At 38.7% G+C, this 24,091-nt stretch overlaps 1 long non-coding RNA gene across 2 annotated transcripts; it reads left to right on the top strand.

Annotated features, from left to right (window-relative positions):
• The first annotated feature begins 3,586 nt into the window (after positions 1–3,586).
• LOC133265022 (uncharacterized) lies at positions 3,587–17,812 on the top strand. Of its 2 annotated transcripts, none has more exons than XR_009741858.1 (3): positions 3,587–3,752; positions 6,398–6,443; positions 17,607–17,812. It is a non-coding gene; the product is annotated as an uncharacterized LOC133265022 (long non-coding RNA). The 2 variants fall into 2 exon arrangements; XR_009741862.1 differs by lacking the exon at positions 17,607–17,812 and adding an exon at positions 13,649–13,928.
• The last annotated feature ends 6,279 nt before the right edge of the window (positions 17,813–24,091 follow it).

Genomic DNA, 24,091 nt, shown 5'->3' with positions numbered 1-24,091 from the left:
GTAATTGAAAAAAATGGTAACACAGTGATTATTGAGAGTGCTTTGCTCAGATTGACTCAGTTATTATTAACCAATTGCCAGAGAGGGTTTTGCAAATTGAACTGCATTAAATAATTGTACTATGATTTTATAAACCACAGTTGCAGCACGAATCACAGTGTAGCAAATTACACTGCTGGTAAAGTAAATACACAGTTATGCCTCAGTGTCTGTAAAGTGTCTCTGTGCTCTGATGGAGACAGTCCCATTTAAGAGCAGCAATCTTCATGGTTTTGAGTTTGCATAGTTTGCCTGTATTGTCTGTAGTGGAGAGGAGAAAATGTCCCTAGGGTCACTTTCATTTTGTTGCATTAAGGTAAAGGCCTGTGAAAATGGATTAAGAATAGTACTTAAATTGCAAAAGCATTATTGTAAAGTGTGTTGGAAGTGAAAACGGCTTTTTGTTATTCTAGTTATTGTGCCCATTACACACTATATCGGTTAAAAAAAAAGCACCTGTCAGTGAATGGTGGTGGATAACATATGGATCACTTCTTATTGTCTTTCCTATTGCATTATGTATCATTCTACTTAGAGATAGCATTAGCATCATTGCAGTGAAAGTAAGATTTTCTTAAATTCTATGACATTTTAATCAAGAAACGAAAAAATATTATTTGTACTTTTGCTGAAAAATATAGGTTTATTCCTTCATATTAACTTCTTTAACTGGATTCTAGTACAAATACTTTTTACAAAATTCACCAACAGCAATATCAAATGTGTACAAAACCAAAGTAAAGATTTATGGGGAAGATTTTCAATGGCATATGTAGGTTAGCATTTCCTTTTCCTTTTGGAAATCTTTTCTACTTTATTGTGGTAAAATGACCATTTTAAGTTAATTCATAGTTATTGTATTAAGCAGTGCACTCTGAATATTACTAGATGAGCCCTGTCAAACTGAAGAACCAGAGCATTTCTGATTTTTTTTTTTTTTTTAAACTGAATTATCCAACACTTTTAACTACATTTCAGCTATGCTGTAAGCAAAAAATATGAGCTATTTGTTATGGCGTGCAGTGACAGATTGTGATGTGGAGTGGGGTTCGTCTTGCAGCAGTACTGGGACTGACTAAGGTGCAGTTTGAACCCAGAGAGCTGCTGTGCAGGGGGGGACACAACCCCCTGCACAAGAGAGGTTGCTGCTAGCAGAAGAAAGAAACTTCCAGGGGCTGGTTCCTGGGGCTCAAAGAGACCGAGGAGGGATCGTAATTGGGGATTTCCATGGCAACAACCTCGGGGAGTTGCCAAGGTAAAAAGGGAAGGTAAAGGACAGAAAATGCTTGGGAGAGGCAGCAGGAGAAGCTGATGAACTGTCCCAAGGGTTGGTGCAGGGTCTCGGAGGAGCACTTGGCCTTGGGGCCATGACCTGATGCCCTACTGGGGGTGTGCAGAAAGCTGAGGCGGGCTTGCTGCTGGTGCCTGAGAGGAGGCAGATGCCTGGAGGTGAATATGCAGAGCTACAAAGGTGTGAAAGTGCTAATAGTTGAAGACTCAGGGGCCAGCCATGCCACAGAGCAGAGAGAGGGCTGAGGGCAGCTTTGATGTCCATCTCTCTCCAGGAGTTGGTCCTCTGGTGGCAAGTCTCTTGAAAGCATGCTCAGGTGGAAAGTTTCAGTTGTCCCCATGGGAAAAATATTGCCCTTTACGTAAAAAACTTGAATATAAAGGGTAAATCAGCCTTGTACATCACTTGGTACTAAGTGGTAGACATCAGATGGAGCTGCTCTTTTAGTGGTAGTAGGAATTAATGTAAAAGATATTTTGTACCTGGTGTTAATTATTCAAGAAGGAGTGATAGAATGAACAAAAAAGATTGAGTGCCATAAATGCAGAACTTAGAGATTTGCATGGAAATACTTTAATATTTCATGCAGAGATTGTTTTTACGAGCGAGCATATGGTCACAGCAGGTATTAACTAAAATGGCCTGAGAAAAGAATGTGATTTCCCCTTCCTCCCCCTGTTTTCCAGCCCAGTGGATGTGCTGCTCATGGTGAGTTATATTGAGTGGCTGTAAAAATCTACAGCACAGCTCTCCCTCCTCCTTTCAGATGTGGGTTGTGTTTCTCTGGGATCACCGTGGCAATGGGTTTAGCCTCTGGGAGCAGGGTATACCTCCACAATTTATTTCTCCATTTCTAATTTCACACTGCAAACTTCCTGAGCGCAGTTCCCAGACAAGGGTGGCTTGCTGCTTGGTCGCTGGTGATAGATGCCTCAGGGCAGTCAGGAGGAAGGAGAGGAAACACACTGTGCCTCTGCAGCTGAAAATGTGATGGAAAGCCTGTGTGCAAGGCAGCACTGTCACTGTTTTGCCCCAAATAGAGGTCAGGCTAGTCACTCGTGGATAGCATGTCTGCAGAGCAGAGGCAGGTTAGTGAGCCCAGAGTGGGCCTGGTGACAGTGGTGGCCGTACGGCAGGGGAGAGGTGGCCAGCATCTCCCTGGGTACAGCTGCTCCAGTGCAGGACTAGTGAGGACTACCTTATAATAGTAAAATAATGGTAACATCTAAAAAAAGACAGGAAAGTAACTTAGAATAAAAGACATCAAATTAAACACAACTTAAGAAAAAACACTGAATTATGCTTTGGAAGTACTGCTTTTTACAAATAAATCTTGTGTTTCTTGGTGTATGAGTATAAACAGGCATTTTGTTGAATGGAGATGCTGTTACTTGTGTCATTTCTCTGTGGTTTAGTCTAGATTTCAGTCACACACACACAAAAAGTTGTAAATAACTGTTCATCCTTATTTTTTATCTTTTTAAGAACTCAGATCAGGCAGTGTGAAAACCCTTTGAATGCACAAGGAGGGAAGAAATTTCTGAGAAGAGCAGAGAGAATAAAGTATGAGGCTTCAGTAAAGAAGACAGCAAAGAGTGTAAGAAGAAAGGCACATGTCCAGAAGGCCCTTGCATGTCTGGAAACTGGTGTTCAAAAAGGAGATGGGAATGGATAGCAGTATAAGAAGAAAGACAATGACCAGACCAGAGATCAGTGAAGAAAAGGTCAGGTGAGGAATGGTGCCCAGCATAGCAGTGTCACAGGAGAGTCAAACTCTCTTGAGGGTGCTCTGGAGAGGTGAATGTGGGTGCACCATGCTTGTGGCTTCTTGAATACTACCAAAAAGTCAAGTGTAATGTCAGCCATAATGCCTTCACTTCTTTGGCACCGTATTTATAATTGATTTCTCACAGTGTTTGTCTCTGTTCTCCAAGATTGCTCCCTCCTGTGACTGGTCTGGATTTGACTGTATGTGGAAATGCGCTTGAAGACTTTTCCCAAACAGATGCAAAACATAACGGTGCCTGGCTGCTTGGTTGTCCTCCCTCACAGGTATTGAGTACACCAGCTTTCCACCACTGGCGCTGGTGTGCTTTAGCTATGCTTACTACTGTAAGCAGCATGAAAGAATAACCAATCTGTTTGGACAATGTAACATTCTTATCCTTGCCTGGCAATGAATTGCAAACATCAGTGAAATCTGAGAGCTATTTTCAGTGCAAGGGCTGCGTTGCTGACGTTTTCCAAGAGAGAGATGGCAAGACTCACCCTGCAATGGGGGAACATAGTACCCTGCTGCTCCCTGGGGAATACTTTAATGCTTGCAACTAGCAGTGCACTTTCACTTGCTCTAGGTGTGACCTGCCTTCTCCAGTGCTTCCAGGGAGAAGTCTGAAATGCATTTGCTGCGTGCAGAATCTCAGTAAGTATGAGATGAAAAACAGCCAGGAAGTAAACTCTACTTTGAGACAGATGGTCTTGTCTAATACCTGGGCAGTTTCATCTGAGTTTGGGTGAGATTTTCAGAAAACTTCTTAGCTACTGTTTCTCTGCATCTACATAATTTCTCTGTCTGGATTTACCTAACCTTGTGATGCCTCCAGGAGGGAAAAGAAATTTAAGACATGATAGCCACAATCACACAATTGAACTTTTTTTCCTATACAGTAGTTGTCACAAGCGCTGTGTTGAAAAGAAGCATTTCTTTCACTAAAATAAGCTCTCAAGTCAAGTTCTGTTATCCAAGTTCATACTGGTATTAGTTCTGTTTATGTGCATTTGTGGGGAAAAAATTAAGGCAAAGCAATATGAATTCTGTGATCATTTACTGTTTTAAGACAGTTTTGGTCTTGGCTATCATAAAATGGAATATTCAGGTAGAAATATGCAAAATTACATTTGTTTATGATTAAAGAAAATTGAGGGTAAGGAGACACATTTGCAATATAAACCAGAGTATGTTGTAATAGTATGATGAATATTTTTTAAAAATACCTCATAAACTTCACCTGTGATTCTCATTTTGAAGAAGCTTAACGTATACTTATTGTCTCAGAATAGCAGATGAGTTGTCTGAGCAAAGTTGTGGGGAGTAGATCTAGATAGTTTGGAGAGGACACAGAGAAACTCTGTGGTAGTAGAGTTAAGGAGAAGGGGGAGAGAAAAGATTTTTGTTTAGTTCAAACCCTATTTCAGGTGGCAGTTTTTCTAACTGCCCACAGGATCAGTTGTAGACATGACATAAAAAAGGAACCTCACATTGCTGGCTGTGAACTGCTGAAATCGCCTCTTATGTCAGGGTCTATAGTTAGATCAATTTTCCAACCTCCTGGGAATACAGGCCATGTTTGAACTAGTGACCATCATGTTTGAGAAAAACAGTGTTAATAGAAAGGCATCCAATCATTTGAAAATATTAGGAATAGGGAGCTTGCCATTTCTTCTCTTATTTCAGTAGTTTATTATTCTTACTATTAGAAGCTTTATCTAATTTCAATGTACCCCACTTTTGTTGTTATCATTGGGTCTTGTTAGACTTATTTTGCAAGATTTAAGAGCCATGATAACAGATATTTTCTTTTTCTTTTTTTTCTAAGTGTATTTAAAGCAGCTTTTTAATATTCTATTCTTTGTCCCTTAGTTTGATTCCTTAAACCTCTTCTGTGCATCCTTCTAAATTTTTCAATGTCCTTAAAATATAAGAAGTGCATGTGCAGTATTTTGTTATGGATCTCAGCAGTGCTTCAGAGATGAGCAGAATGACTTCCAGATCTCTTGTGACTTCTCTTTCATTCAACCAAAGGTCATACTGGAACTTGGTACTTATTTTAGAGTTTCTGTTGTGCAAGGCTGGGTTCCCTACCCTGTAGGTGTGGATTACAGTCTTCATTCACAGCTTTATAACTTTAAATTGGGGTTCATCACAATTTCACAGGGTTTTTGTGTAAATTCAGCTTAAAAAATATCTGCGTCCATGAATACCCTCTCCTCCTCATTGTTTATCAGTCTGATTTTGTCTGCTGCTAGTTGTATTTGCAGAGATGTGGTATTTACCTCCAGAGTGTAAATACTCTGTTGTCAATGGAATTGACTTTGGTTGAGTCATGATTACCTCTAACAGTTTTTTCTTTTTACATTTCTTTTTTTGTTTTGAACACTTATATCATTTAGTCAGTATTTAATCCATTAACTATATACTTTAGAACTTTAAAAACCTTACAGAATTCAGAGTATATTCTATTTTCGCTTTTGTCTTTATCAGCAAAATTTGTAATCCCATCAAAGAATGAGGCATCTTTGACTCTACAAGAATGGCTCATGGAAAATAGGCTACAAGGATATCAAACAACTATTTTGCTTGGGAATTAAAACATTTTAGAATAATGATAGTAAAAAAGACTAACTTTTTAAGACCTTTAGTGTTTTCAGATATCCATGCAGGTTGACTTTGGCATCTCTTCTAAGTGTATGTGCATGTAGTTTATGGAATTCTGCATGGCGTTTTTGCCAACTTGTGAAGGTCTGGGCCTTTGACTGAGTCTTTATTCAAATCCTGGGGATAAGAGCAGTGTGTGGCACCAGCCACACATTCAGTAATTTATTCAACTTGCAATGTGTGACAAGTTTGCATTTTTAACAAAGTGGGCACTTTTTGAGTGCATTCCTGTTTCATTCCTCATAACACTGAAAAATTAGAATATAAATTTGGTTTTCTTTGCAAATATTCTTTTCACATGCATTAAGCACCTCAAGGCTCAAACTGACCTGATTTGCATTGTATTTTCTCACTCTTTTCATTCTTGTAAGTCTTTTCCTTACAGGCATTGAGAACCTTTTTAATAAAATAAGTTAACTAGTTGCAGGTTTCTTATAAGTCCACATATATAAAAAACCCCAACCAAACAAAATTACACAACCTACTATGCTCTGCAACAATAAAGGAATTCAAGTATGGGAGGCTGATAGCATGGTTGTAAGGTAGCTTTCCTACTGCCTGAATATTTATATAATATTAAGGTAAAATAACATGAGTTATTTCTAAGTCTCCTTTCGCTTTTCTTCCCTCAGCCATCAGTGAAGACTTAAAGCTTCAGAAAGAAACTGTGTATTAAAAGTGAGTATTTACAGACAATACAAGGGCGATGTCAGAGTAGTAATGATTACTGTTGCCTTTGCTTATCTTTGTTCATGTGATTTATCAACTGTGACTGGTTTATCAGTTGTGGCATTTTTCTTTGCTTGTATTTGGCTTATTTTTCTATGCAGTAGTAAGTAGCTAGGATGCCATCATTGGTAGTTCTGTTTGCTGCTGAATACTTTCTTCTGAGATGAAAGTGTGCTTCAGCTGTGTAGCTATCAAAGAACCATATGATTCTATCATTGCTGTGCAGAGGAAAACATTTATTTCAGTTTCTTTTTACATTCCTATCCAGGACATGGGTAACTTCTATGGAAATTAGATGTTTTGTGGACACAATATAGCTTCAGCATCAGTTTAGTGCAAACCAAAATGAAAGTGGGAAAAGGAGTTAGCATGCAAGTTGACTATCTCTAATGTTTAGAAACAATAATTTTTCCTCCTTTATAAAAGTCTTTTGCTAGAAAACTGAAATTATACAGAGAATGTGCACTGATTCTGTCAGTGGCAAAAAGTTTTCAGCTTATAATACTAGAAATAAGGTCAAGAAATGAGTGGTTCCAAGCCTTGTAAAAGCCTTCTTCTCCTTTATCATGAAGTCTGCAATTGTGATACATAGGAGCATATATTTAGTCTTCAATATAACAATATGCATTTCTAATGTATCAGAAATGAATGAAACAATAAGAAGACATTCAGGTAAGCACTAGCACAAAATCAGCCACAGAAAATTTAAACATAATCCTTGATTCTGCAGAGCTCAAACTGCTGTTTCTTACCCAGCACAGCACTTAAGCATATACTTATCTCTAAGTTGAGTTCCGTGAGGAATATTCATGAACTTAAAGACAGAGTAAAGACAGAAATGCTTTGTTAATTCAAGGGTAGAATGCTTTTAACTTTGCAGGATCAAACTTTTCTCCCTTTTTGTGCATTTTAAAAATAATAATAATATAATAATAAGCATTATTATAATTGGTTATAAATTAAAATAATAAAAATAATAATAATTAAGCTATTGTAACATAGACTTTCCTGGTCTCTCATGGGACTCTCTTTTTATGTGTATGTTTAATGAATTAGAACTAAAAAAGATGGTGATTTTCCTTTGTAGAAGTAATACTTTCCCACGTGTATTGTTATGCTGACTTTGCAGGCAGAGAGAAGCACCAGGGGAATTGTTAGTGTGCACATTGACTCTAAAACCTGCTTGCAACTACTGATTTTTTTTTAAATGCATTTTAGCCTAATCCTGCTGTGCACTTTTTAACAACACTGTAGGTACAGTTGTGTCTCACTAACTGCCTGACATTGCAGGTTCAAGACTCTTTTGTGTACACCAGCCAAACTGTATTTTCCTTCCAGTAGTGGTGATGTAGCAATCGTAGACATATTGTACTAAATGTGGTAGGATTATTATTTGCCCTAACCATAATGGGCAGCAGACTGATGGTGTTCCAAGCAATATATCCATATGGCAAAATATAGTATTAGCAAGAGGTATCTTAGCTTCTCATGCTGTATTAATACATATCAATATGGCAAAATATAGCATTAGTAAGAGGTATCTCAGCTTCTCATGCTGTATTAATACACTTATGTTGCTTCTGGTGACCAAGCAAGCTCTCTCAGGGCCCTCTTGACTTGATGTACATACGCACCAAGACAAAAGGGAATCCTAAGGAGTGTAACATGCTAGCTGCATATCATTACCTCAGTGAGATACTTTTTTCTGTAGGGGGTTTTCTTCAACTGTGCAGTGTCACAATGCAAAAAGGGAGTGGAAGTGGCAGGAAGGAAGGGCTGGTCTTCCCATTTCACAGAATGAGGGATGGAAAAATTAGCCCAAGGCTGCAAATAATGTCTGTTGTAGATGTGAGAATTGAAGACTTGCCTCACAAGTTGCCATCTTGGCCACGGCCTTGACTGTTGTGTTGAAGAGAATGTGCCTCTTCTGTCACACAGCTGGAAGAAGTTTAACTGGAACCACTTGCATGCACAGGTCTGCATCTTCCTCAGCTCTTATGAGGCACTGTATTTAACTGCTACTTCATGAAGCCCTGCTAAGTCAGAGTGAGGAAGTATTGCAGCTGATAAGTGGTGTAGAAATGACTCTTAGTTTACAGAATGGCACCGAAATCAAGCGTTTTCCACACAGTGGTTCAGAATTTCTACGGTAAAGTTGTTAAAGATTGTAGCTTCCTCTAGTGTTTTTCTGCAAAGCACAGCACTTCCTTTTAATCCCTGTGGCTTTTTCCATAAAGATTTGATTTCTTAACTGCTTATGGATATTAGTGGTAGTAACACCTATGCTATGACTGCAATCTAAAAATTGGAGACTGGGCAGATGTGAGAATATACTGTCTTAACCAGTTGGAAGCTACTGAAATCTATGTGAAAAACATCTCAGAGGAAACTGTATCTCAGAATGAGTAGGGAAGTAAATTCACCATTTTCACTGGTTTAGAGTCCAGTGCTGTCTCGAGATGATTTGATACTCCTGCTTTCAGTCCTGTTTAGTAACAAATGGGCATGAAGAAAAGCTGCTGACATAAGTAACAAACAGCTATGTTGAGTTTGTTAAATGTATTCAGGAAACAAAACAATAAAAGATTTCAAGGTTTGGACCAAGCAGTTACTTTGGGACTTGCAGCAAGGACTTTCAGAGTGGTTGTCTGTGTGTGCTATGTCCATTTCAGAGATTACAATGTCAGTGTTTTATAATGCTGATTCATATCAATGTAAGAGACCCATAAGCACAGGTGATTCTTGTATTGCTTTATGTAAGAGGTTGCAGAAGGCTTGTGAAATATTATAGGCTGAAATTTGGAAAACATTTTGAGTCTAAAGTTCAAAGGCTTGTTTTGGCCCATGTAATACATGTTATTTCAGGTAAGATGAATTAAGCTGGAGAAAAGGGAACAAAAAGATCAGAACACACCATGAGCTATCTTGTACTGGTGCTTGTTCAACACCAGTAACTCTATTTTAGCCAATGCAGGTGTATTAGCCTGTGACCACTGGAGCTATCAGAGGAATACAGATCCCTGTGGATCCAGGCTTATACTTGGAAATGGGGAATTTATTCTCCAGGATCAGTTGCTTTTCCTTTCAACTTCTTTAAAACTCAGGATGTTTTAAGATTATCTGACATGAATATTTTAAAGCAATTCTAAAAAGAAATATAAAGTCACAACTACTATCCCAGCATGCACTTATTTTAGCATATGGTTTATGTTTCCTTGAGGTTTCTTTATTAGCTTGTGAAGGAAAGTAGTGGTGCTTCTGTGCGTGTACAACTCAGAGGGGTTTTTAAAGTCAAAGTATAGAATAGTGTGTTTAGTAGTCTCTTTCTGTATAGTTGGCAGGCCTGCTTTTTGGGGGTTTTGGTTGGTTTGTTTTTTCTTCAACATGTCAGTGAAAATTGAAATAGGCTGTAGTGAGCCAAACAATAAACCATACATGGACATTTATTGATTGCGCTCCTTATGCTCTACTCAGTCACAAAGATAATAGAAATACTTTACAATATAACCTGAGAATTTTTTTCTGACCCTTTGCCATTTAGGAATTGTCCAGCCTCTGTAGTAGATGTTCATTTATCTTTTCCATTTGTCATTAGGTTTTATATTACTTTTTTTTTTTTTGGTACGTAACATAGTACCCTTTATGTGGATAATGGACATTTTTGACAGTTTCATATATATTGAAATCTTTCCATGGGTAATGATTTAGTATAATGGGTTTTATGTTGTTGGGATAAAAACTAAGCATACACTTTTGATCTACTCTGTAGCCAGCCCCATGAAAAGAATTCTCTCCAAAATGTCAAAATGCTTTTTTGCAGGTGCTGTTATTTTCTTAGTTCCATGTTCACCACAGATTTTTCACTGGAAGGGGAAGCTAAAGAATTCGATTACTTACAGCTATAGTTAGCTTTGTCTAAAGGAGTTGTGCAAGATGTACAAAATAGGGCAAGTAAATAGAGGAAGGAAACTCCAGGTGGGTGAATGTGGCGTTACTCTAAGCTGTGCCTGGGATGGGCTGACTTTACAACTGTGGTGGTCTGGGTTGTGCTGTGATAACACTGTGAGCATAGCATTGTGTCCGTGCAGACTGACCTCACTGGTGCCACATGTGGTTTATACGGCCCTGCTGCTCTTCAGGAAAGATTAGAGCATAGTGTCAAAAACCCTAACTTTTTTCTGCTAACTACTATCACAAGTGCTTTTGCTTTGTGCTCTTACTTTCTGCTATATTGCCTGCATTCTGGCAAGGATCCAGAAGGAAAAGAAAGATCTTCCCTGAGGATGTCTAGGGTAGTATGAAGTACCATTCTAGCGGAAGAAAAACAGGGAAAAAAAGGCTTGATTTTTGCTACTGTGGTTTTACTGCTTGTTGGGTTTGAAGTCTGCAAAACGTGTAGCTATTTGGCTGTTTGTGCAACACCTGAATAAATGTTAAGTTCTTGTACTTCACATAGCTACCCTGAAAGGATCAAGAAAAAGGGACTAATTTAGCAAGTAAATGACAGAATAAACTGGATGAAAAATTGGGCTCTGGGGATGTTTTTTCCCCCCATTTTTTTCCAGTGGTCTTTAAGGAGTGAAGCAGTTGCTGAGGACTGGCATCACTGAAACAAGAGGGTTTTCTGGTTGTTGTCCCCTGCAACTGCCTCTGCAAACATAGGTGTTACTTCTCCACTTGAGGTCTTTTCAGATTCCTTTTAGCAAGGGGGAGTGCTTGTGCTTGTTATTTTTACCGCATAGCTGCTTTATTCCAGGTAAAAAAAAAAAAAAAAAAAAAAAAAATTAAAGAGATTTAGTCTTTTCTAGGCAACTGTTGCTGAAGAAGAATAATAATTTACTGCTATTGCTGAGCATAGAGTAAAGGAGAATTACGCCAGGATTTGTACATAATTAGAGACTTGTGAAGGGACAGGGGCTTGAGGAGCCTGGGGACAGTCATGCCGTGTTGACCTAATGGAGGGAGTTAGCTCTGCCCTTGTACTTGAGACAGAAAAGCAGCAAGAAAGCTGACGCATGTTCTTAGTGGCAGCATGAAACAAATACTGCAGTGAAATATATTTGTAACAGGGATAAATGGGCAGACAGCAATGTACAAGTCTGCTGTGGCTTTTAAAATGTGCATATAACACTTGAAACTAGTTTGTAAAATTCAGGGGTATACTTTGGGGTTTAAATTGTGACGTGTCTCCCCCTTCCCAGCATGCCATCTCTCGTTCTGTAGCTGTGCACTTTTGGTGAGACCTGTACTGGAAACCATGTCTCCCTCTGTCAGCTGAGGGCTCAGGGCTAACAGAGGGTAGCAGGCTAATGGAGCAAATAGCAGAGTGGAGGAATGGGTAGCAGAGATTCAGCAAAGGGCTGTAAGTCCCTGGCAGTGGAGTTCCTGCCTATAAGCATCATCAAGGTTTTTGTAACAGAAGTGAGTTTGAAGCTGAGTCATCTTACCTCCATCTGACTCTCCACTTTGTCTTTTAAACTGTATTCACAGTCTCTGACTGCAAATAGTCAAAACATAGTCATTAGAAGTGAGTGTTTTTAACAGGGAGAAAGAACTGGTTATTTTAGAATCATTTGAGAGCAAATTCTGCCATTTAAATTTAGCAGTCCTAAGAACTGATAAATAGCTTCTTTAGAAGAGTGTTGAGTTTTGGAAATTAAATCAGCTAATCCTTATGGACTATGGCATGCAGACTCTACTATCAATGGCATTGATGTAAGCACCTTGAACACCTAGGAGGTGATCTGAGTAAACACACACATAAAAAAGCCCAAACAAACAAACTAAAAAAACCAAATCTCAAACAAAAAGCATGAACAAACTGGGTGATGGAGTAGTATGGTACTAAGTTATTCTTGGCCTCAAGGTGTCCTGTAACTTTTCCTTGTTTTAATGCTTTTTGGTTAGCAATGTGGATATGCCAAAAAAATATTTCTAAGTAAGTCATGCTGTATTGCCATGTTGGATTTTTGTACTTTGCACTTGTAGTTATTCCCCCTTCTCCCCAGGGTGAGATAGCTGAACTCCCTAATCTTTTCAGTGCTCAAATATCTATTTAATTCTGTGCAAAGATATAATCACATGCCTGTTTGCAGTACCAGAGCTTCAATACCTGTCAGCTTTCTCAGGCACTGACTCAACCCCCAGTGCTTCACAGAGTTAAAGGCATCCTATGGTGAATTAATCCCTTTCTGCTTTGGCTCTTAGTCACTAGAAGTAAAAGGCAAAAGAGATTTGTTCAACTGAGATTAAAAAAGAGAGGGAGAGCATGAGAGAGAGAGAAAAAAAAGAGAGAAAAACAAGGAAGGCATTTCAGGCAGTAGAAATATGGTACATAGGGTCACACTTGTCATCGTAAAAAAGATGCTTGTGAAAAAGTCAGTATTTTGTGGTCACACACAGAATTGGGAGGGTCAAGACAATGTGATAAAGGAAGAAAAGAAAGGACCATCCAGCACTGGAGATATGGGGGAAAATTATTAATTACAAATCTGCTCATAAGTGGACGTGTGAATCTGATATAATTTTTTGTCCTTGGGATAAAAGTTGTTTTAGTGCTGGCTATATTGGTATAATGAAAAAGTAAGCTTGAAGGAGAGAGGGGAGATTTCCCACTCTTCCTCCTGAAATGTCGGTCTATCAATATGATCTCACTGTGCTTTTGGGTTTCCCTTGGGGCCCTTTGCTTTATATACTATCACCTAATGAATTGTTTCCTTGCCATATGTGGTATATAGTAATATGTGATGTTGTGTAAGCATTTATATCTTGAATTCTATTGCAATACATTAACAACTTAAAAATTATACAGTGAAAGCCAGTGGGAGGGGTTGGGCTTAGAGATATTGCCAAGGAATTCCTGACCATCATGTTGGTTGTTTCTGCTAAAGAGCTTGTTTGAAGATGAGATATACCCTTTCTTTCTCAGTGACAAGGATTTAGGGTTTTGCCTGTAAAAGTCATCTAGATCAGGGGATTTGACCCCAAAACTTGTCAGACTTGGTTGTAATAGTAAAAGAAATCCATTTCGTGCTGTCGACTTTTCATTACTCTTCGTGTCACAAAAATTGTTCACTTCAAATCTTCCATGCTCCTGAGCTGAATTAAATTGGCTGAGTTCTGGATTGACATAGTATTTGTTCTCTGTTTGCTAGATGGACACAAACTATTGTCATCTTTTATCCTCTGAAGGAAATTAAAGCAGAATAATAAGGGAATGTGCTTTTGGATAATGAGGGGCAGGAAAGTGTGCATGAGATGACAACAGAAAGTAGTAACAGGAAAGAACATTTTCTCTCCATTTCAAGAAAGAAACCTCAAAAAAATAAGAGGAATGTTTTCATTAAAGGGGGAATCATCTCTAGTTATACTTTGTTTGTCATCTTCCACTGCAAAGCTTTCATTAGTAGTCTTCCACATTCTATCTTATTTTGAAAACAAAAATTAACATATAATAAACTAATAATGTATTATTATATGTTGAAAAGAATTGTGGGGTCAGCCACTCGGATATAAACACTTCCTGGCTTTGGGGAAAATGTTGTTCTGTTGCTTCTCTTAAAAGATCAGTGGCCAAAGAAACTATCTGTTGGTCAGCGTGTTCATGCTTCAGTAGGACATTCTTGCTTCACTAGGGCTGACAAATTGATCTTGACATATTGAAAGAGGGTGCAAATGTAATGACAGCTGGGAAATAAGGAGTTTAGTGAACATGACCTATGAAGGAAAGCAGAAGGAATGGGGTTTGTTTCTGCTAAAGAGGACTGGCAAAGGGGGCAGGGGTTATGTTTAATGATATGTAAGCAGTTGCTGGAAATGGAATAATTTCTGTCACTGCTAGGCTAAGGAACAATGCATTGAGCTGTTGATGCTATTTAATTTGTTTCAGTTATAAAACAGGCAAAATGCCCTAATTTTAATAGTAGATTTGAAAGGGTGAAAGGTGTCTGCAGAAGTTGTATGAACCCTTAGGGGTTTTTAGGAGCATGTCAGATGAGCATCTGCTGATGTCAACTTGATCCTGCATCAGTGATGGAGTACCCAGAATCATTTTCAGTCCACATTTCTGATTCTTCAGATTATATGTACAACACCAGGGGTGGAAAAGTATGAATTTTGTGAAAAATAATTCAGACTCTTGGGGGAGGGGAGCTGTGTTTTAATGCTCTCCTCCTTTCCTTCCCTTATATGAGAGTCCGTGCCTGTCTTTAATGGGAGCCTTTCTACTAACACTGTAGAAGAAACCCACCTGAATTAAAGTTGCAGCTGAAGATGTTCTATTTCCGCCTTCCTTTAGCCCTTCATGCACTTAGACAGGAGAACTGTTTAAATATAGCTAGATTTTGAATTATCTAAGCCTCTCTTCTTCACTACTCAAGGTGATAAAGGAGCAAAAGAAGACCTTGTGCAGGCACTACACCCAAAAGAAATTTGATGTGCTTTGGCTGTCAAGTATATGCCAAAACTGCCTTTTTCTTCTCTTCATTCAGAAGTTGTTTACCCCTCAGTGTTTCAATGACTAGTTGTGAAGAGTCAGGAATTTTTTTTTTTTTCTCTGATTAGAAAAATAAGATGCTTTCACCAAGCTTTCCACTGAAGGCTTGTTGAAAGCTTAAGTCTAAGGGGGTAGCTGAGATTACCAAATAAATGTGGCAAGGAATAAAAAGTTCCCTACTTCTTTGAGAAGTCAGACTTCTCTGACTTTACATATTTAAGTCCACCTTTCTTCTCATGACTTTGATCTTAAATTTGTCCTTCTAGACTTTAGAAGTACATTCTCCCATTTCTCTGAAAGACAGAACCTGTCGTATGACTTTTCCATGCATAACTTCAAGCAATTTACATAGAAATGTCAAGGTAAAGCTTGCAATTGCTTTACCTTGGGGGCTCACATATGGTAAACAAAATACAATAGGAGTTGGATAGTAAAATATGAGTGTTCATAAGATCAAATAAAGATTTTTCTATCTCACTAGTAGAAATAAAAATCTTTGTTTAAATTAATAATTTTATTAATTATTACCTGACATGAAAAGACAGCTGTAGAATGCGCTGAGAATTGAAGATAACTTAGTTGGCCTGTTGTAAAGCAATTTAATATTAACAATCTGTCTATTTTTCCATGTAATTAAGCAATAATGATCAAAGTTCAATCTTTTTCTTGGAGATTAATGATAACTTTGAAAATTAATGATGTGAGGCGAAAGCAAGGACCGTTAGCTGTAGTAAATTGTTAAGAATCCAGAAAACACACTGGGCTGAGTTAATCAATTTGTTTTATGATTAATTAAATGCTGCTTTTTCCTCTGTTTTTTAGAAAACAAATTGATATTCCTACATGTAAATAGTGCAAGATTTAACATTTTCATAGAAAGCAGCCACATAAAGAGCAGGCACAAGTTCCAGTTAGGGAGCAAACTCTTGAGAGCAACCATAATGACTGTTTCTGGCACTGTTACCTGAAGTCTCTGCTTCTCACTCTTTTCACTGCATGGATTACAGGATTCATTACTGGTACTTAGTCAAGTTCCTCTCACTCATGAAATTATTCTCCTACTGGGTGATTAAAGCGAAGCTAGCATGTGATGTTTGCAGTATCAAGTTCCACCTTATACTGCCTGTTTGCTGAAGGAAACACATGAGCACTTTCACTCTGCTGTGCACAGTGGAAGAGACAGAGACATTTCTGAGATAATTTTTTGGCTTTTTAAGAGTTGCCCTTTGATATTAATGTTCTCAGGTCAAATAGTGGACAGCAAAAAAAAAAAAAAAAAAAAAAGAAAAAAAAAGAAAAAGAGGAAAGCAGAACCTGTCCATCTAGGTCTTCACTCCAGGGAGCTGCAATAGAATTTACTAGATTTTGTAAAATTGTGTTCCTCAGGCTCTGAGTTGAATCTGGCACTCACTGCAGTCAACAGAGTAACTGCTATTGACTTCTCTGGTACAAAATCAAGATGAAAGCTCTTCCTTTCCCTCTTTTTTCTTTCTTACTATAGCACAAATCATAAGTAATTCAGTTGAAATCAATGAAATTACATCTCTGAGAGGTGACTCAAATCTGAGCTATTGCCAATTCATGCAATACTCATCTTACCCTACTTCACCATGGGAATACTCTTTCAATTAGACATGTTATGAGAGAAATCTTTTTCATTAAGGCTTCTAAAGTGAGGGTAGTTATTGAGGTTTTAAAACTGTTTCCAAAATGTTTCATTTTAAGGTGGGAAGTAGGCAAACACCCTTTGCTTCTTAGTTTGTTATCTGGGCAGTATTTGACAACACTTGTGCTAACCTCTTCTTTTAGACGTTCCTTTGTGCTGACTGCAAGAGAAAGCTCTAATAATGATAGCCAGAAAAGAATAATGTCTGCAGGCAGTTGTAGTGTGAAAGATGCAAGTACCTCTAATACTAAAAGGTCTGGTTTTCACCTAAAAATGGTGAACTCTTATATGCCCTGCTTATTTCTCCTGCGTATAGACAGATTTGTTTGTAAATATTTGAGAAATTAAAGGGAAGCCTGCTCATCCACTTATTTCTTTAAGACTGTAATTCTGTTTGAAGACAAGAGTAAATCAATAAACTTATTCAGAATACTGTCCTGCATAACACAATGCAGCATGTTACAAAGCCAGATGGGTGGATTAGAGGGTGGGGGTCTTCGTTTGTTCTTTCTTCCTGACTGAATTCTTCATTGTAATTTCTGTTTCTTTATATTTTGGCTGGAGATTAAAACAAAGGAAACAATCTGTAACTAATTGAAAACCAGCCAACAATCCAATCCCTCCATTATTTTGGTAAATGTTACCTTTGTTCTGATCTTTAAATGTACAGAAAAGAACACAAGTTTTGGCAATACGAAAAGCAAGATAGAACAAAAGCCATGTTTTCCTGCAGCAGATTGCATAGCATACAGTAGGACCCTGCAGACATTTATGAATAAAATAGTAGTATGTGAAAATGTTAGAAGCCTTGAAACAAAGGCCAGTCTTCTCCTTAATCACAGTGTGGATATCAAGTCTCATTAATAGTCACATAAAGTTATATGATGTGTGGGTTTGTTTCATTGTACAGCTTTCCAGTTTGTTGATTTTTGCATATGCTCTTTTGTGGCAGTCAGTCCTGACCATTTCCTTTCAAGATCTGATGTTATGTTCCTTGTGGCTTTTTAAGGCAGCATACAGCAATTGCTGAGAGATTGTGTGCTGGAAAATTCTGGAATCACACAAGTAAGCAGTAGCATTTTTCTTCAGGTTCATAATCCATTTGTAAAAGCCTACACACCGTCATCCTGCATTTTTTGACAGGAATGAAAAGCTGAGCAAAATCAGTAGCTGCTTTGTGGTGCTGATAAGGCAGAAGTGAAAACCTCAGGGAACTCTGCATGGGTGCTGAATCAGGTGCCTTATTAGTGTGATCTGGAGTAAACTGGGTAGTGTGTGTCTCCCAGTATACTGATGCGCAGTCTAGTTGCTTTATTTGCTGAAGCTGTAAAAGTACACAGAAACAACATGTGGCAAAACAAATTGTAGAAAAGTAAACCTCAGTCTCGTGTCAGTGTTGAACTCCAGTGTGGCAAGTTTTCTTGCAAAATGTTGATGGAAAAACAGGATTGTGTGGCAGGCAGCTATTTCTGCATGGCAAGTATCCTATGTTCTGCTGTGTTGTCCTGGGGCACAAGAGTGTCTAACCAACGTGCAAACACTAGCCCAAACATAGTACTAAGAAACAGCAGAGTTTGATAAGCATAAGAAGCTTCTATCTCTTTATCCCAGAATAATACTGAGAGAATGTGAATAATGCTAAATTCAGAGTTCTCTGACAAGAAAATCTGTCATCCCTGTACTTTTTTCCTTCATCTTAATTGCTGTACTACATAAATCCTGTCAGGTGTGGTGGCTGTGGTGATGATGCAGAGTTTTTACACAGCTTCACAAAAAGGCAGCTGGTTTATGCTCACTCTTCACTTTGGGTTACCCCACATACATTTTGTGTGTAATGTGGCTCAGAGAAGGCATAGTCTCTGAACAAAAGAAAATTTGCAGGCTTCTCTGTTTTGTCTGTGAGTCACTGAATTCAGTCAGATTACTGAAAGGGAGCATTCATGCAACTGCTTTTGCATGCAACACACGTACAGAAGTTCCAGCTGTCTACCTACAGCACCCCATGTGATATGGAAGCAAAATGCAGCAGAATAAGATCAGTGCCACTATCAGTTTTATAAAAATACTTATACTAATAGCTGCTCCTGTATGTCCCCAGGCAAATGGGTGCCCCTGCCGCTGTTAGGGTGGTGCAGAAACATGTTCAGAGAGAACACTGCAGAGACTGCAGTGACTACCTTGTAAAGACGCATAAAATCTGTTCTTGTGCTAGAGAGGCGAGCTGTTGAAGACAGGCCTTAGCAGCACTGGTGCAGTGGCCTCTTGCCTTGGTGGAAAAACATGAAGGTTATTCAGTGAATCCTGGCACATTCCTTCCTTCTGGGTCCTGTGAGATTTAACTTGACTTTTCAAACCCCTAGACTAGCTACATTTTAAATACAGTTAATTAGGCTGTTGTGTTACTCTCAGACAACGGCTATGTCCAAAACAACTTTACATTTTTCTGTCACTTTCTGTAGTAACAGCTCCAGAGAACATCATGCCACAGAAATGCTTATCTATACTTCCCTTCACCACCACAACTATCTTCTCTCATCCGTCCTTGAAGTCAAATCAGAGATTCCTACTCAGCTTGTAAAACACCATAACGTGGTCCCTTCTAGACTCATCTCAGCTCAGTGGAAAAACAATGCAAACACTGCTGTGCCCCTAAACTACTAGCTTGCAGTTGCTGAACAGTGAGGCAAGAGAAAGAATTGGTGTTTGTCAGAAATTTTGGTATGTGTGCAGTTCATTGCTGAGACTGAATAGGGTATCAGTGAAATCTGTAATTTAAATACAGCTGAGATAATGTCTTCACTGCTGTAGTATCTGCCCTGTTATATGATGATGGTAAGGCACATTCCATTTTGAAATTTGTAATTTTCTAGTGCTGTTGGTAATGCAACTGCTCACTGAGAAATTTGCCATGTTGGGAAACAGAGAGACAAATGTGCTTCGTTTCTCATTATCTTGCTATGAAATACAAAGATGAATTTATACAGCTACTTCAGACAGAATAGTTCACTCTTGTTGAGTCTCGCAGAATTCTTCTCCCATCGTTAAGTTTTACTGCAGCAGTTTCCACACCAGGAACTTAATGTACTTTATTAAGCAGTTCTGGTTTTCCAAATAAAAAAAAAAAAAAAAAGAAAAAAAGAAGAAAAAAAGAAGAAAGTGGCTAATCCTTCTCTTGTTACTCACAATAAGAGCAATGAATGTTAGATGACAGTATTATGGGTGGTGTGATGGTTTAGGCTGCTAGAAAGCTATGCTGTTATTTTAACACCTACTAAAGCTATGTAAACACCTGTTAAAACTCTAAACCAGAAATAATAGAACATGACAGCATATCCATGCCAAGTGTAGCAGTTTTTCTTCATTTGGCCTTCTAAATTTTCTGCATTGAAACACAAATTTTCCAGAAAAAAACAGCTTTCAGACCCTGTCTGTGATTACTGGTCATACTAAACTGTTGTGGAGATGTTGGCAAATATAGCACTGAGACCAGACTGCATGGATTAAGTTAGGTAAAGGACTATTTAGCGTTGACTTTTATTTCTGTTGATGGTGAGCATTTTAGACTTCCTCCTCAGAATTAAGGGATGAATAAAATTGAAATTATTTTAGTTACTTTTTGAATGAGGAATGGTAAAGCTCTTTCCAAAAGCTTCATTAAGTTAAAGCAAATGCTTGAAAGTTCTGTAGATGAATGTTGCAGAAATTGATATTTTTTGATGAGTTTGAAAATCAAGACAATTTTTTTTTCATTTATTTTGCCTTTTGCCAGTTGTGTCTTGTTGCTGTTAAATCAGTGACTACAGCAAAAACTCTTTTGTTTCGGATCAAGATCAGCTTCCTGTCTAGGAATATCAGGATCCCAAACTTTAGGAAAAAAGCCATTTATACTAGTTGCTCATTTGCGTTGTTACACACACTCTGATTTGTCAAATTTAGGTGTTTGGGTTAGTTTTGCCTTTTTAAAAATTCATTTGATCCTTGCAAATGGATATATTAGGAATCAGCAGTTTTCCTTGACACTTTGTGGGAGTTGTACACAGCCTGCATATCGAGTCATCTGGGGTATTCTAGAGTTAATGATCTGCTAGGACCTCATTTGTCAGCATTTGACTCCAGCTTCCCTGGCTGGAACCTGAACAACTTTGAAAGGAAAATGTACGTGCTAGAAAAATATATGCCATTTGTGAACATTTGGTTCAGATGGCTCTGTGTTAGGGAGAGGCTGCTGCTGATAGCCAACTCACAGCAGATGGGGATGCAGACTGGGGAGGAAGAGGATGATGCCCAGAGTCCCTGAACTGGCTGCCTGTGTCTGATGCCACATGCTGGGATTTGCATCATCTGATTATTGCAGATCATTATGGAGAGCAATTCTCCTCTTTGCTATCTAGAATAGCACTTCAACCTCGCTGTTATCTTTGACTTATTTCAGAATTTTAAACCTGACTTCTGAATGTTATTTTAAATGTTATTGTTTGTGATTGAGAGATGCCTCTCAAAGCCTCAATCCCTCTTGACCCCCTTTTCCCCAGTAGTAAAATACAATATTGCTGAATGTATTTGTCTCACTGGAGTTGTTAGCTAAGAGTTGTGTATTTGTAAGTGGGTATGTATGCTACATTGAAGTTAAAGCTGAATTTACTGCGTAGTCCATGGCCGCAAACTCAAAGCAACAAGGTCAAGTCTGTGAGAATGCCATGGCAATCGGCATGTTATCCAGGGAGGAATATCAGAGAGATTTATGACTGCACCGGAGGAAAACCTTGCAGGAATGATATAGACAAGGCAGAAGACATTTTACAAGCGGTCCTACAAGGCAGAAGCCCTGCTTTGGGCAGAAATGGCCTCAGTGGTGTACTGCTAGGGAGCTGTCAGAGCAAAGACAGAGCTGATTCCTTCTCCCTAGATGTTCAAGATCATAACCCAGTATACGACCTTTTGGGAGAGTGAAAGTAGCTGATGTAATCAGTGCTGTTGGCTGTGGAAGTATCCCAGCTCTGCTCTGTCTAAGCAGGGTGCTCACTTCTTGGGCCTGCTGTGCATATGTGGCCCCCAGGCTGCTAACGCATTTGAAGAAATGGTTATAACATGGGATGTTTATGGAAGAGTTGATGGCAAGGGGAAGGATGGCTTTGCAAGGGTCCCTGAAAGTGAAAATAAGTGGCACCCATTTTTGCTAGAGAAGTGGGAACAAGTAGAGAAAAAGTGTGATGTGTCTATAGCAGGTGAGGAAAAGAATCTTTGCATGCATCAAAAAAGGAAGAGGATGTCTATATGACACAGATGACTGTTGTGTGAGGGCTTGGTTGAGGATTTTGACTATGTGATATTGCAAGTTGCTATCTTAGAGATGTTACACAGGAAGAATTTGCAGTGTCTAAATGTAGTCCAAAGGTAGCAATGAAGAGCAGTATTTAACTTTTCCTGCAAGCTCTTGATCAGAGCTCTACATTTACAGCCTCTAAGTAACACCTCACAGAGCTGGCCTGGTGGCTTTTGCTGAAAGGTGAATTGCTCTCTTCTGCTGCCATGCCTGGTTCCTTTGACACTGCTGCTGGGTGTTATGGTATCATCATAGTATGCTCTCAGGACTCTATCAGAAAGAAATAAATCAACTCTGAGTGAGTTTCCCTTACACTTAAGGAGAATTAAGGTTCATAGCAGGGAACTGCAGCTAGATGAGTCATTTTTAAATGACTCATCTAAAACAGACTGGCATATACTGGCTATTTGGTGGTAAAAGGGTGTATGTGGCATTGGTCAGAGTATTCAGGACTCTTTGCAAATGCTCTGAGAGAGCAGGCCACCGCGCAGTATTTTTTTCTGCTGAAATCCATCCTCTTGTTTTCATCTTAAAAAGCAGGATATACTTCACATGTGTGGTTTTTTCCTTTTACCAGGAGAGAAGGGGAAAGAGTATGTGTTGATTGATCATGTGGAGACCATGACATCTTTCCTAAGTTGAAAGGCCATCATATGTCCTAACGGTCTGCCATACAACACAGTTGGATTAAACTTTTACCTCAAGCTAAGTGTTTACTCCATTATCCATCCCTTCCTTTGCATAAGGCAAAAGGAAGAAACTGAGGTAAACATGCAGTGTTCCACAGAACTATTAAAGATTTTGTCAGGGGTGATGGCCAGCTTTTAAGTTTCACTGACTGGTGACAGCATATTGATGTTCATTTACTGCAGTGAGGAAGTCACATCCAGGAGGACTTAACCTTTGCTTCCTGCATGACTGTAGGGGAGAATGTCTGTCTTGGTCCCAGCATCAAGAACAACTGTGATTTCTACATTCCAGAGAGCAGAAGTCCTCCTCTCAATAATAAACTTTTGGCAAAGCCACAAGACTGCAGTGTTTTTTCTGATTCTCCATGTGAACTAACAAACTGATTGGGGGAGAGGCATATGGGAACATCCATATTGATGCTACGCTTAATGGCCATGTTACCAGTGCAGCACTTTAGATCAGCTGAGAATCTGGTACAGTAGGCTGGGCAGATGGAGTCTGAGGAAAATACTGCCCATTCAGACACTTTGCATGGATTCTTACTACGCAAATTCTGCATTTGCAGATCTTGTGTTCTTGCTTAAGAGCAATGGAAATAAATGAACCTTGGGCTTTTGAATGCAGGAGGAGGCTGCACATGTAACTGCTTTATTAGCTGAATTAAACTTCTTTCCTGGCTGCCTGATTGTACATGCAGTAGTTTGCTAAGTGTGTTTTCAGTAGTTACTCAGTATCTGCTTTTGTGTGAAAGAAACATGCTCTGTAGGAAAGAGACGCTCTATAGGAAAGCGAGGCTGTTTTAATTCTGATTTAATTTTTCTGCTGAATTTTGCTTTGGGATCTGCACAAATGAGTTCTTGATGGCAGAGAAAATGAATGGGAGATAGTTATCCTGATGTAAGCAGTCTTTGGTAATGCCATGTTTCAGTGTCATCTGTTGATAGTATCCTGAAGTCAGAGATGGGTAACTCTTGGCTTTTCATTGATTGAAATAGTTATGGATAAGCTACAGTTCTACAGATAATATCAGTACCTGGTGTTCTTTCTACTTGAACATATTCCTTTTTGTGCTGTGAAGTGTGAGTGCCTGTAACTGCTGATCTTTGTTTGAACTTCTACTTTCCTTTTATTAAGTTCAGTTTCCTTCTGTTTGCTTTGTTTTCAAGGCCATATGCTTTCAAAAAGTTTTCATCAATGAATTAAATTTTGGGAGCTGCAGGAATTGTTGGCATAAAAGTCTATTAATGTGTGAAATTTGTTGTGATCTCTGATTGTGAACTTTGAGTAGTGTTCATCAGGTGAGAAATCTATCTTAAGGAAACAAAGACTCTTAAGTAGAAACCTTTCACGATAATCAGGAGGTACAACCACCTTACCCAGCTTCTTCTTTGTGGCCAGGAATCTAAACTGATCAGCAGCTGAAA

This window comes from Pezoporus flaviventris, unplaced genomic scaffold (assembly GCF_033815535.1).
Source record: "Pezoporus flaviventris isolate CSIRO_AGI_PZ_B2104156 unplaced genomic scaffold, CSIRO_AGI_Pfla_v1 ptg000001l, whole genome shotgun sequence".
NCBI classification, from domain to species: domain Eukaryota; kingdom Metazoa; phylum Chordata; class Aves; order Psittaciformes; family Psittacidae; genus Pezoporus; species Pezoporus flaviventris.
Note: the sequence above shows the minus strand (reverse complement) of the source record. Positions and strands in the feature narration are given on the sequence as shown.